Below are 13084 nucleotides of genomic sequence, written 5' to 3'. Positions count from 1 at the left end.
TCCAGCCCTAAGCACCATCTTCCTAGGGGTGAGGAAGAATTTTTCTTTTTTAATTTTTTTTTCAACGTTTATTTATTTTTGGGGGGACAGAGAGAGACAGAGCATGAACGGGGGAGGGGCAGAGAGAGAGGGAGACACAGAATCGGAAACAGGCTCCAGGCTCTGAGCCATCAGCCCAGAGCCTGACGTGGGGCTCGAACTCACAGACCGCGAGATCGTGACCTGGCTGAAGTCGGACGCTTAACCGACTGCGCCACCCAGGCGCCCCTGGGCGAGGAAGAATTTTAAAACACGTCAAGAGGGTTTTATATTGTTTTGAGAAACTCAAACTTCTTGGTTCTCTGGGAAGACAAACAAAATGTCTTACTTAGTCTTTACTCACAGGTATGGTTCCAAAAACAGAAATTGATCATCTCAACCCTCACCGATCATTTTAAAAGATCTTTTTCAACGTAAAATTTGTGTGATGGGTGCCACCCTTAGAGTTTGTGGTCCCCAGAGCATAAGTAATGTAAAATAGCACTGCTTAACTCCAGTGGATGAAGTAAAGGTTGCCTGCCATACGATGTCAAAAGCTCTGAGGAAGCAACAGATACCCTCTGCTGCTTCCATAGTCACCTCAACAATTGTGCTCCTGAGGGAGAGGGAAAAAAGGTGATATAAACGGACTTGGAGCCTCCTGAAAGCAGAATCTATTTTGTTTGGGAAAAGAAACAAACACTTATGAGGCAGACATGCCATCAGGCACTGTTCTAAACCCTTTGCCCACAGCAACTCACCTAGGCTCACAAACATCCTTAGAATGTAAGATCTTCATCCCTACCTCACATGTGTGCAAATTGAGGCAAAAGGAAATTAGGTAACTTGGCCCAAGGTCACACACCTAGGAAGTGGTAGAACCAGGACTGGAGCCTAAACAGCGAGTTTCCTCTTCCCATTGTCTTTCCACTTTGTTTTTAAACTCCAGCAAGAGAACTATTCAGATTACTTCCCTCTACCTTCCCAATAACTACAATAGTGCTTAGCACATGTTTGGTGCCTTAAAAATATTAGATACATGAAATCATCCCGTTTCTTTTTTTCCTTGATTTCACACTGCATATACATATTTACTGTGTCTTCCCCCAGATATTTTTATAAAGAACGGTAAAATAGGGGCGCCTGGGTGGCTCAGTCGGTTGAGCATCAGACTTCGGCTCAGGTCATGATCTCGCGGTTCGTGAGTTCGAGCCCTGCATCGGGCTTTGTGCTGACAGCTCAGAGCCTGGAACCGGCTTCAGATTCTGTGCCTCCCTCTCTCTCAGCCCCTCCCCTGCTCATGCTCTGTCTCTCCCTGTGTCTCAATAATAAATAAACATTTAAAAAAATTTTTAATAAAAATAAAAAAGATCGGTAAAATATATGGATTTTCTTAGATTGCCCTAGAATATCTGTGGCTGCTTACCTGATTTAAACCAACACTGTAAATATGACATACAAGTTGTACTGGCTTTTCTTCTCTGCCATCTTTTAAATTCACAAATGTCTGGACACTACCCCTAAAATTATAGGCTCACAGAAACAGAATGGTGCCCAGAAGTCATCTTGTCCACACTGGCTCCAGAACTTTGCTTCAGTCTAAACCATGTGGTGCTTCCTTCTTTATTGAGCATCTCAATAATTACATTAAATAGCTATAGCATATTGAGCATAAGCAAAAATATGATGTTCTTCCATAGTTTTTAAAGACTATATTCTTTAAGGTCTAAGATTATGTCTTGGCGCTTTTTTTTCCTTTTTTTTTTCTCCAAGCCCTTGAATATAGCCTGGAATCCAAGAGTCATTCAATACAACCTCATCCATTAATTCTCATTCCAATCTCTGGGGACACAAGTTTACTCTTTCTTCTATGTGACAGTCCTTCGAATAAGTGAAGATATCCCCACCTAAAATCATTTTTCTTTGAGCTAAACCTGCCCATTTACTTCAACCAATTTTTCTTCAAGAAGGTAGATGCAAGTTCCTGACTCTTTGCAGAGGCTGTATTCGACTCCCACACCTTTTTTATTATTTGGGGATCAGAACCAGATATAGTGTGATTTGACCAGGGTGAGAGCCAGCCTCCAAGAAGATCCCTCCTGAGCCTCATTATCCAGTATTCATGCCCTTCTGTAGTCCCCTCCCACACTGAATAGAGCTGACTGGTACGACCAATAGGATTTGTGAACATGACAGCATGTGATTTCTGAAGCTAGGCTATTAAAGACATGGCGGCAACTATATTATTCTCTTAAATCACCCACTCTGGGGGAATGCCAGCTGAAATGTCACGAGGACACTCAAACTCCACCATAAGTAGGCTCAGATGGAGAGGAACTGAGGTTTTCTGTCACTCATGCGAATTAAGCCATCTTAAAAGCAGATTCTCCAGCCCTAATCAAGCCTTCAGATGACTGCAGCCCCAACTACCATGATGACTGCAATATTATGAGAGACCCTGTTCCAGACCACCCAGCTAAGCCACTTACCAATTCCGAACACACAGAAACTGCCGGAAATAACAAACATTTATTCTTCCTTAAGCCACAAGGTTTTGAGGTACTCAGTTACGTAGTAAGAGATGATTATTCCAACTAAGTCAGAAGACAAAAGGATTAGCTCTTCCTTCTTGACCCTGGATATCATAAGAAATGGCAGAAAGACCATTTGAAAGAAAGACCATTGAAAGGAATCTTTCAATCAATAGACTGATCAAACCATTAATTTTTAAGATTTGGGGGAGATGTGTGTGTGTGTCCATGTGTAAAAATTTCTCTGGTATCTTTTTTAGGTAAGTTGTGTGTGTGTGTGTGTGTGTGTGTGTGTGTGTGTGTGTGTGTGTTTTAAGTTTATTAAGTAATCTCTACACCCAACACAGGGCTTGAACTCACAGCCCAAGATCAAGACTCACATGCTCCTCGCACTGAGCCAAACAGGTGCCTCAGTTAAGCTGTTTTATTTTATGCCTCTGCAGCATTGCCATAATGCCATACTTACATAGACACTTAGCACGTAACTTTTTAAATATTGTGCTTCACCTTTAAGGCTTGAGAAGCACAACCAATTTTTGCTCATGAATGGATGAGATGGAAATCTATTCTGCACCCTTTTGGAACTCTCACTGGGAGCCAGTGGTCCTCTTGTTCACCAATGTTAAGATTTTTCTACACCTCTTTGAGCGTGGTACAGGGAAGAGTTGGATTTAATAGTCAGGCTGGACTTCTCACATGATTCAGTTTAGACAACGCCTAGCTTCGAACAGGAACTTAGAAGACAGTCTGCCTCTGTGTCCTTGTCTCACTTCTCACCCCACCCCCCACACTTAGGCACTAGCCTTGCTATGGTGTTTTCACTCACATCTAGTTTGTTCTTACAATATTTTCTCATAGCATTTTCTTTCTGAATGTCTGCTTCTTACATTTATACTTTGAAGTTTCTTTCTTTTCTACTACCATTGGGTAGTATGTCCCAACCTCTTCTGCAAACATGAGTTACTTTTATATAGAACTTAATTTATTTTTTTATATATTGAACTACATTTTTTTTAAGTTTATTCATTTAAAAATTTTTTTTTAATGTTTATTTATTTTTGAGAAACAGAGAGAGACAGACAGAGTGCGAGTGGGAGAGGTGCAGAGAGAGAGAGGGAGACACAAAATTGGAAGCAGGCTCCAGGCTCTGAGCTGTCAGCACAGAGCCCGACGTGGGGCTCAAACTCACAGACTGCATGATCATAACCTGAGCCAGTCGGACACTTACCCGACTGAGCCAGGCAGGGGCAGAAAGAGAGAGAGAATCCAAGCGGGCTCTGCACTGTCAGCCCGGAGCCCCACGCAGGGTTTGAAACTAAGATCATGACCTGAGCCAAAATCAAGAAATGAAGAATCGGATGCTTAACCAACTGAGCCTACCCAGGTACCCTGATATAGAACTAAATTTCAAAGATAAAATTCTCTCAAGTTAACTTTAGGCCTTCAATATTCAAGGTATTATATTGCTCCTAATGACATTAAGCACTTAAGAAGATGCGTGAACAATTTTAGGCTTTGGGAGATCCACTGATAGCTCTGTGCTTGATATATTTAAAGATACTAGTGTGTCCTTAGAAGATATAATGAACTTTGAGATACTCAGGGGGTTCAGAAAAATAAATGCACCTTACTACCATGAGAATAACTTAAACCTGGAGGAACAAAATAGTTCTAAGTGAACTTCAGAAATCTTGCTATTATTATTTTTTTTAATTTGTTAACGTTATTTTTAAGAGAGAGAGAAGGAGAGTGAATGGGGGAGGGTCAGAGAGAGAGGGAGTCATAGAATCCGAAGCAGGCTCCAGGCTCTGAGCTGTCAGCACAGAGCTCGACGTGGGGCTGGAACCCACGAACCGTGAGATCATGATCTGAGCCGAAGTCAGACGCTTAACTGACTGAGCCACAAAGGTGCAACCCCTCTTTTTCAAAAAAAAAAAAATGTTTAATGTTTATTTGCGAGAGAGAGAGAGACAGAGCATGAAATCTTGCTATTATTTTTATTGTTGTAGTTAATTGCACCACAGGAAGACATTTGGATTGAACATGTAAAAGAATGCACTCTTTGTTCAGAAAAATAAGGGGGAAATGAGGCAAAGAAAAAAGACCATCTACGTTAAAAATAATATTTATATCAGTGTTTATACACAGTGCAAAACATTTTACAAAACATTTCACCTATGTCTCATCTCACCCTCACAACAATCCAATGAACTAAACAGTGGGATGTTATTCCCATTCTATACATTTCAGAGGAAACAGGTTAAATGACTTACTCAAGCTCAAATGGCTCCTGAAAGGCTGAGATGTAGTGAAGATCAAAGACTCCTTTTGTTTCTGTGGGTAAGTTTCCACTATCAGGAAGGGAAGATAAATAAGAAGGAAAAAAATACAAACTTAATGGGAAAATGCGGCTAACCGTTTTTTACACAGTATAACGAGGCACTGCTGAGTGGTTATAAAAAAGCTCATTTACCTCCCCAAACACTTAACATTCCCAGGATGATATTTAAGAAACAGGAAGCTGGGTTGACTCAATACTTGTTATCCTCAGTTGTGCGGCGAAGCTAATTATAGTATACATTGCGTGGAGTTGTTGGGAGGATTAAATAAGATAATATATTTAAAGAATGGTAAGTATTCAATAGGTGTTAGTTGTTATTATTGATGACTGTGTTATTTCAATCAGGGTGGATCGAATACTAGAATAAGGAGCAGTAGATATGCATTTTCATGCCGCATTGTAATCAGCCTACCCTGAATTATCTTCCTTCAGTTCTCTTATCTAGAGAATGAAGACAATGTTCCTTTCTAGCTGCCTCCTTCACAGAAACAATTCATCATGCTGGATCGTGTTCTGAGCATCGAAAAGCTGTATAGAAATACAAGAAAATACCGCAACTATTTCTCTCCCCGTTTTTGTCTCTCCTTGCCCTCCTGAGCAAAGCCATACAACAGGGCAATGGAAGGGGTTTATGAGTAGTCATCCATTCAGACCTACGCAGTTGCCCGACAGCTTAAAAATTCAATGGCTGAACTGGAAAGAACAGTCAACTTGACTTCATTGTTTTCTGAGATTCAGACGAATAGCTCTTACCATCTGTAAGAGGTTCATGTACCATCTAAGGAACGGACAGATTATTTTGCCATGGATTAGCATAGTGATTAGCCCATGAGAGGTTTGTGCACAAGGAGATACTTCCTCCAAATGTCCTTGCAAGGCTGTTGTGGCTGCTGTTTACCTTAGAAGTGATCCCACTTTGGGGGTGCCTAGCTGGCTCAGTCAGTTGAGCATCCAGCTTCAGCTCAGGTCATGATCTCGTGGTTCTTGAGTTCGAGCACGAGTCAGGCTCTGTGCTGACAGTGCCGATCCTGGAGCCCGCTTTGGATTCTGTGTCTCCCTCTCTCTCTGACCCTTTCCCACTCTCTCTCTCTCTCTCAAAAATAAATAAGCATTTTAAAAAATTAAAAAAAAAAAAAAAGAAGTCTTTCTCTGTATGACTTACTTAACAGAAGACCATGGGGGAGGGGAAGGGGAAAAAAAAAGTTAGAGAGGGAGGGAGGCAAACCACAAGAGACTCTTAAAAACTGAGAACAAACTGAGGGTTGATGGGGGGTGGGAGGGAGGGGAACGTGGGTGATGGGCATTGAGGAGGGCACCTGCTGGGAGGAGCACTGGGTGTTGTATGGAAACCGGCTTGACAATAAACTTCATATTAAAGAAATAATAATAAAATAAAAGATTGAAATTAAAAAACAAGGAGTGATCTCACTTTGGTTCAGAGATCTCACTCTGTTGGGTCCCTGTAACTTCATTCCAACAGCATTCCTCCTGCCACCCCACGGCCAACCACTGGGAACAGATGTTCAAGGGCTTGTCACATGAGTAAGTGATCATTCTTGTCAGTATCACAGAGCAGCTCATCATTCATGATCAGATCATGATGGTTGACTAAGTCAGGGTCATTCGGACCCAACTACACGCTGTGGTAATAGCATGCGATTCTACACTGTCCTGCTTGATTTGAGATGTTTCAGGAATGATGTAACTTGGCAAATGAATCTAGAATCAAAAGCTCTTTAGATGATAATCTTAGGTCAACTGCGAGCGATGCCAATCAACCCATGAACGTAATGTTTCTCACATGTTGATTTTAAAATTAGTGCCCACTAATATGGGCTATTTCAGGTTAGTGAAATGAGCTTATAAATTTTAGATAGTTCAGGTCCCCTATCACCACATACGTGTCAAACGTCATTTGATAAATGCCATTGCCAAAGGCTTAGGTATTACTTTCTGTTCTCATTCCTGAGATGATCAAAAACAACATTATGATGGTCATGTTGAACAGAACAGTTCAGTCAGATTGAATTGAGTCAGATTAGGCTCAAATCATTAGGGAACATTCTTACAATCCTTTTTAATACCCCTTTTGTCTCGGATCATAATTAAAATAATATAGAAACAACTTTATTAATATAGTTGCAACTATATTCATCTGTATTGAGCCTGTCTTTCAGTTTTCTGTCCACTCAAACTTAAGAGATCTTCTTGTGATTTATCAACTATTATCTTCACATTTGCCTGCATGACACTGAATTACACAATCGAGAAATTTTACTGTATACTTTCTCTTCCAGGTTAGTGTTAAAACTTCCCTTTCTAGAAAATTGACTTTCATCCACATCTTTTGATTTCTTCCATCTTTTCTATATTTTCTTTCTCCTGAGACATGTTATTTCTTTCCTTTGGCTATAATCACAGTGACCTCTTTTTTTCTCTTCCTTTCCTTAACTAATATCTCAAAGATAGTTTAAATACTGACCGAACAACTGTATTAAAAATTTTAACCACATGCCGTTTTCGAAGATTAACAGTGAAGAAGATTTCTTTGCATTTAGACTACATTGCAGTAGATACAAAAATATTTCTTAAGAATATTTGGTCAAGGGGCGCCTGGGTGGCTCAGTCGGTTAAGTATCTGACTTTGGTCCAGGTCATGATCTCACAGTTCGTGAGTTCGAGCCCTGCGTCAGGCACTGTGCTGACAGCTCAGAGCCTGGAGCCTGCTTCAGATTCTGTGTCTCCCTCTCTCTCTCTCTGCCCCTCCCCAGCTCATGCTCGCACTCTGTCTCTGTCAAAAATAAATAAACTTAAAAAAAAAAAAGAATATTTGGTCAAAGGGGGGCATAGTTTGTCCTCTCTGGGACATTGGCTTATAGCCATCTAACTGTCAAAATCAGCATTTCTCACTGTGATTTTTTTAAGTTTCTTTATTTACTTTGAGAGAGAGAGAGAGCACTTGAGTAGGGGAGGAGCAGAGAGAAAGGGAGAGAGAGAGAATCCCAAGAAGGCTCTGCACTGTCAGTGCAGAGCAGAGCCCAATGTGTGGCTCAAACATATGAACCATGAGATCATGACCTAAGCCGAAATTGAACGCTTAACCAAATGAGTCACCCAGGCACCTCTCCCAATGTGATTTTATTCTGAGAAAATCTAGTTCTATGAAATGCTTCCAGAAAAAAAACAAAAACAAAAAAACAGAGAAGCGTATTTTTCTTTTTTCCTTTCTTTTCTTCTTTTTTCTTTTCTTAGTACCGATTGCTATGCTTTAAGTTGTAGCTAACAAAATTAAATTCAAACTGTTTCAAAACATGGAGATATTTATTGGCTTCACTGATGGCTAGAGTCTAGAGGTGGGGCAGGCAAAATGCAGTTTGCCCAGGCCTCCAGATCTATTTCTGGACTCTGCTTACATCTGTATATTAGACTCTTCCCTCTTCTCTGCAAAATGACTGCAGCAGATCCAGCCCTCATAGTCTCCAGAGTATTAAAGAGAATCAGTATTCTTTAAAATTTTTGAGATTGGCTCTTATTGGACCGTCTCAGGTCACCTGCTATTTACCAAGCCAATACCGTGGAAGGGATAACATACTGATTGGCTTAGCCTAGATCACATGTTCCTCTGTGGAGCCATAGATAGTGTCAGGTTCCCCAGAATTCCAAGGCTGAGACCACACACTATGAGTGCTGTAGAAGCAACTAACAGGTGTCCACTATCAATAAATTTGGAAAACACAGGCTTATACTCACTTCTAAGTTCAAGCACAGTCCTGAAAAGGAGGAAGCCTTCAAGCCTAGAGAATAAGCATCAGGAAGAGATCAGTCCCATGAGATTTATGATCACCAAAACTTAATATAAGACTGTTGGAACAGAAGCCCTCTTAGGAGAAAAGGTATCTGTTATGCTCACCACTTTTCCCTGGTGCATTGGAGAATGGCTGACATATTGTAAGCACTCAATAAATATTTGTTGAATTAATGAAAGAACTGTTTTGTTTTGTTTTTTACTTTAGAGAGAGAGTTCAAGCAGGGGAAAGGGGGGCAGACGGAGACAGAATCTTAAGCAGGCTCCATGCTCAAGACAGAGCCTGACACAGGGCTTTGATCCCACGACCCTGGGATCACGACCGGAGCCAAAATCAAGAGTCAGACATTCACCCAACTAAGCCACTCAGGCAGTCCTGAAAGAACTGGTTTCTAATGAAGGGCGTTTTATCTGAAAGCTTTGTTCTCATAGGGAAAGAAAATCCATAAAACTCTGAGTAAGCCCCTTCTGAGGAAATGGACATAAGGAGGGAATTTTTTCAATGCTCTATGAGGTCTTGTTGTGCAGTTGCTGAGGCGGACCTACTTTCCTTTACTTCCCCACCTATCCTTACCAAAACACTCATCTGCTGAGGGAAGCTATCATCCATGTGTTCCTGCAACCTAAAATTAAATTACAACGTTCAGTACACAGCCCTATACGAGGAGGAATGGAAAGAGATCCAGACGATACCAGAAACTGTTTTTGTCCTTTAAAAAATGAACACTAGGGGCGCCTGGGTGGCTCAGTGGGTTAAGCGTCCAACTTCAGCTCAGGTCATGATCTCCCGGCTTGTGAGTTCAAGCCCCGCGTTGGGCCCTGTGCTGACAGCTCAGGGCCTGGAGCTTGCTTCTGATTCTGTCTCCCTCTCTCTCTTCTCCTCCCCTGTTCACTCTCTCTCTCTCTCTCTCTCTCAAAAATTAATAAACATTAAAAAAAATTTTTTTAATTATTTAAAAAAAATTTTTTTAAATGAACACTAAAAACATGGCAAGATTATGAACTGTAGAGTTTCAAAGACAGGGGTGTGAATCGAGGCTCTGCTCTTTACTAATCATGTGACCTCAAGCAAATCACTTAACCTCTTAGAACCTGTTTTGTCATCTGTAAAATGAAGATGATCTCTCCTCATTCTTTAGTGTGACATGGCAAAATGCTTAGTACATTGTCTGCCACAATATTCAGTGAATGAATCATCATTATTATTCTCCTCATCCAAAAAACTTCAAACTGATTTAACTGAATAGTTCATTCAACTCACCAATTTTTCTAGGTGATGCCGAAGGCTAGTCTATAAGATATTGCTCTGGAAAAATTAACGGTATTCACAAACAAGTCTTAAGAAATTATGCCTCAGGATATAAACAGAGACGAAACTGACGGTTACCATATACGGAAACACTGAGGAATTGTGAACAATTTGAGTGGTTACCCTTAGGAAGAAAAAGTCATATGAAGACGCTACCATTTTGAGGAGCATTTTAAAGATTACAAATGGATTAGTGAGAAAAAGGTAGAAGCACTTTAAGTGGGGAAAGATGTAGGTAAGAAGCCTTGGATATGGGGCTGTGTGTGCTATGACCACAAACAGTCCCACCTGGTTGAGGCAGAGAGGTTGATCAGAATGCCATAGCACTAGGGCAGTGAGGCAATGTGGTAACTGATGGGAAATTAACAGGACCAATGACCAATTCTAGCTGATGATAAATGATGATACTGGATTTGATTCTGTGCATTGATTTGCCATTTCCTCCTCCTTTTTCCATTTACCTGCAATCTCAAAGATGAGCAATCTTCCTTCTGGAGGTGGGTATGACAGACCATTTTGCAAGCACTTTAAATCCTTCGGGAAACACAAACATCTTGTGACCTGGAACAGTCACTTAGGATTCTGACTCAGACTGGGAATCTGAGTAATGCTGTGCTAATAAGCCAGAACGAGGCCAGAAACATCTGGCTGCCCTACTTGATGGATCTTTGGCATTTGTCAGCAGGCCCTGTGAAGGTAAGGTTGAGTCTATCAGAAAATGTTTAAGGTCTACATGGGAAAAGAAGTCTTTTGGAATGAAAACAAGGCAGGGTACCTGAATATGACACCAGGATTTCCCTACTTTACTCTATTTCTATTATATAGGATGGGATGAGCAGAGAGTGCTCAGGCCAACCTTCTAAGGCACCTGGTTGGCCAAAGGAAGCCATTTTTATTATTTTTTAAAGTGTTTTATTTACTTTTGAGAGAGAAAGAGCACAAGCCGGGAAGAGGCAGAGAGAGGCAGAAGATCCAAAGCAGGTGCCCACTGACACAGCAGTGAGCCCGACACGGGGCTCAAACGAACAAACTGTGAGATCATGACCTAAGCTGAAGTTGGACACTCAACCAGCTGAGCCACACAGGTGCCTCTAAAGGAGGCTATTTTTACCTCTAATCCCATATTCACACCAAGCTGCCTTCCAATCTTGTTTTGGTTTCCAAATCCACTGTATTCCAGTCCCACTGTTGAGTGGTAGGTATTTGATTACATCTCAATAGACTGACCAAGAGATTATACAATTCCCAAGAGTAGAAAGTAAAACTCTGGAACAGAGTCAGCATTCAACAAATATGTTAAATACGATGTGCCAATTAGTCAGAAAGATACTATACCAAAGCAATGAGCTTGGCTGTCCTAACCATCACCTCAAACCCCAGTAATTTCATTTTACCCTGATGTTCCAACAATTATATATAATTTAAATACAATAGGCTGATGGAATCTTTATTTCCAACCCCAATTTCTCTGAAGTTCAGATCCATATTTCCAACTGCTATTACACATCAAAAATGTCCCATTGGTTGTTCTAACAGTACTTAAAACTCAAAGTGCTTACAATCAAAACCTTCACCTTCTTCCTCGTTCATCCACCCTATCCACAAGCCTATCTGAAACAAGGAAAAACTGCTTATCTTCTGTAACCACTATTTTGTTAACACTACCATTGCTAACAGGGATAGCTGAGCCAGAAATCCAACTCTGCACTGACTCATTTCTCTTTCTGTACCCACATCCCATCTAATTAGCAACCGAGGATTGTTGGCACTCCCTTCCAAACGACTCTTGAATTTAACTTCTCCTCTCCTTTCCCATCACCACGGATTAATGTGACCCTCATCACCTTGAGACTGACTCTAAGACTTTAACTGCTCTGGGTTTTCTCTCTTTCAATCCACCCTGTTAGTGATTTCAATATAATCTTTTCAATTCTCTACTTAGCATCCCTCAAAGACAATCCATCTAATATAGAGATATCTCGTACTCCTTCACCTACTACTCAGACCCTTTGTTTCTGCTGCCAAGCAGCCCTTGCCGTTTCTCCCTGTTGCATGCAGCCATTCTACCTTTACAGGGTGCATCTTCCAGGTCTGGGCTCATGAATGGACCCTTAGCCTAGAAGTCTCTTCTCTGTTGTTGTGCTATTGTTGTTGCTGTGTTGTTTTTTAATCTGAGCATATACTATAAATAGTTCAAAGCCCAACCCCAGAGTCCCTGATGCCGGCTGGAAGAAGGGATGGCTCTCTCTTCCATGGTTCCATAGATTATTACATTCCATCATCACACACCTATTAGATTTCATTGAGGGCTGTGATGAGGCTTTGGCCACCTTTGTATCCCAGCACCTAGCACATGCAGGCACCCAGTAAATAATGGCGAACTTCAGTAGCAACTGTAGCTCTGTTTCCAGAGGTCCATCTAACAGTATGACCGAGGCCTTATATTTAAAAGTAGCCATTAATCTGTTATGCTTTGTCTTTTGTTGACAACTAAATACACTAAAAGTTCTCTGACTAGGGGTTATTCTCAGGCCAATATAAATGGTATTATGGGACACCTGGCTGGCTCAGCTGGTTAATTGTCCCACTCTTGATTTTGGCTCCGGTCATGATTTCATGGTTCGTGAGATGGAGCCTCTCGTCTGGCTCTGCATTGGCAGCACAGAGCCTGCTTGGGATTCTCTGTCTCTCTGTCTCTATCTCTCTCTCTCTCTCACACACACACACACACACACACACGCACGCACGCACACACTCAGCCCCTCCCCCACTCACACACGTTCTTTCTCAAAATACATAAACATTTTTTAAAAATGGTATTATGGGGCACCTGGGTGGCTCAGTCGGTTAAGCATCCGACTTCGGCTCAGGTCACGACCTCACGGTCCGTGAGTAAGAGCCCCGCGTCGGGCTCTGGGCTGATGGCTCAGAGCCTGGAGCCTGCTTCTGATTCTGTGTCTCCCTCTCTCTCTGCCCCTCCCCCATTCATGCTCTGTCTCTCTCTGTCTCAAAAATAAATAAAAATGTTAAAAAAAATGGTATTACGATCATTCCTGCATATGTTGTTTGGAACTCCGTTA

At 41.4% G+C, this 13084-nt stretch overlaps 1 long non-coding RNA gene across 1 annotated transcript; it reads right to left on the bottom strand.

Annotated features, from left to right (window-relative positions):
• Positions 1 to 2528: 2528 nt before the first annotated feature.
• On the bottom strand, positions 2529 to 12705 carry LOC128314549 (uncharacterized). The gene is made up of 2 exons (XR_008296323.1): positions 4823 to 12705; positions 2529 to 2653 (listed from the first exon to the last, which is right to left on the bottom strand). It is a non-coding gene; the product is annotated as an uncharacterized LOC128314549 (long non-coding RNA).
• Positions 12706 to 13084: the final 379 nt, after the last annotated feature.

The sequence above is a fragment of the Acinonyx jubatus genome, chromosome B1 (genome assembly GCF_027475565.1).
Source record: "Acinonyx jubatus isolate Ajub_Pintada_27869175 chromosome B1, VMU_Ajub_asm_v1.0, whole genome shotgun sequence".
NCBI lineage: Eukaryota > Metazoa > Chordata > Mammalia > Carnivora > Felidae > Acinonyx > Acinonyx jubatus.
Note: the sequence above shows the minus strand (reverse complement) of the source record. Positions and strands in the feature narration are given on the sequence as shown.